At 30.0% G+C, this 1,856-nt stretch overlaps 1 non-coding gene across 1 annotated transcript; it reads left to right on the top strand.

Moving 5' to 3' along the window:
* The first annotated feature begins 437 nt into the window (after positions 1 to 437).
* On the top strand, positions 438 to 510 carry Trnav-uac (transfer RNA valine (anticodon UAC)). The gene has a single exon. It is a non-coding gene; the product is annotated as a tRNA-Val (tRNA).
* Positions 511 to 1,856: the final 1,346 nt, after the last annotated feature.

The raw sequence follows: 1,856 nt of genomic DNA, 5'->3' as shown, positions 1-1,856 counted from the left end.
ATTGTTATTTACATTTGGTTAAGTCGATGATGAAAATAACTCTTGTTTTGAAATGTATGTTTCTTAGAAGTTCGAATAATAGACGATAGATGGCGTTTTCAATAAATAAACATATTTCCAAAAAAATACTTATTTAACACTTTTCCTAATAAATATGATAAGGATTTATATTTTATAGACCTATTTCAATTATCAAAGGTAAATTAGTTTTAATAAATAGTCAAACTCACTTATTTTTTTACACTATTATTATATTAATTAAATTTTAAATGTGATATTCTTGCTAAGATTATAATAAAAATACCATTATCGTTGTATTTTTTTTATTTCGATTGCAATACAATTATTATTAATTATTTTAATAATAACATTTATAAATAAAACGATTGAATTTATTTGGTAATACCTATATATTAATTTTGACACATTAGTTACCTGGTTCCGTGGTGTAGTGGTTATCACATCTGCTTTACACGCAGAAGGCCGCCAGTTCGATCCTGGCCGGAATCATAAGTTTTTTAAATTTTTAAACAAAACTTTTACCATACTTATATTTTTTTGATTTGTATGTTTTTTCCAAAAATACCAAATAAAAATCTATTAATTAATGATATGGATATAATACAGTAATTATTGTATAATTGCGTCGTGCAACACGTTCCACGTAATTTTTGACTCAACTCTTTATGATTTTAATAATTATTTTAAAAAATTAAAGTTAACTGGCAAAGTCGATACGAAGCAATAATTATTACTAACTGGACACGCTAAGTAAAGTAGGCCGTTAAACTCTAGATAATAAATTAAATGGCGTCTTAAAAAAGCAGCGCCATCTTGAATCGTGTATTTAGTTTTCCTTATATTTTTATAACAAGTTTAATATAAGCCAGGTAATGAATTTATACAGCTTTTATAATAGTAACGTTGTAAACATATTTTATCTGTCTGTTATTCCCCGGATTCTTGCAATATAACCTTTGGCGCTTAAAATTATTTTTTATATTAATAATTTATATTTATGAGTGTACAATGGAAAATTATACTACTTAAAAGTTTATTTATAATTCACTACACAGTACTCTATTCTATATATATTAGCTACTTATATCCATGAATCTTTAATAAATAACAAAGACCATACCATACCATCAAAAACATAAATGTGAATTGAGAGCCATGTTCAATATTATGATATACGCTTTGGTTATTGTCTTCAACGACAAAAGAAGTGAGCTCTAAATGGGTGCCAAGTTCAATGGTCAGTCCTGAAGTTTATTTATAACAACTTAAAATATCATTTTTTCTTATAACTTAGGTCTGACTGGGCTTTCACTGACGTCCTTTGGGTTCAAGCTTTCTGGTTACCATGTCCTGCACATCGGTTCAGTGATATAGCTGTGGAAGCGTGACAAACAGACTACTGGTGGTAGAGCTTTATGCAGGCTCGTCTGGGTCGGTCCCACCCACTCATCAGATATTAACTTTTTGACTACCGCATAACAGCAGTACTTGGTATTCTTGTGTTCCGGTTTGAAGTGTGAGTGAGCCAGTGCACTTACAGGCACAAGGGACATAAAATCTTAGTTCCCAAGGTTAGTGGCGCATTGGCGATGTAAGCGATGGTTAACATTTTTTACATTGCCAATGTCTATGGACGTTGGTGAACACTTACTATCAGGCCCATATGCTCGTCCGCCTACCTATTCTATATATTCAAAAAAATTAGTTACTTTCGTTTTCATAGTATTAATAAAAATATTTTTTAATTACGAGCTACGTGCGGTTAAAGTCCTTCCTATATGCATATATGAAAATTCGAAACGTTATTTATTAGGTTCAACCAAACGTAAGCGAAA

Source organism: Nymphalis io, chromosome 30 (assembly GCF_905147045.1).
Source record: "Nymphalis io chromosome 30, ilAglIoxx1.1, whole genome shotgun sequence".
Lineage (NCBI taxonomy): Eukaryota > Metazoa > Arthropoda > Insecta > Lepidoptera > Nymphalidae > Nymphalis > Nymphalis io.
Note: the sequence above shows the minus strand (reverse complement) of the source record. Positions and strands in the feature narration are given on the sequence as shown.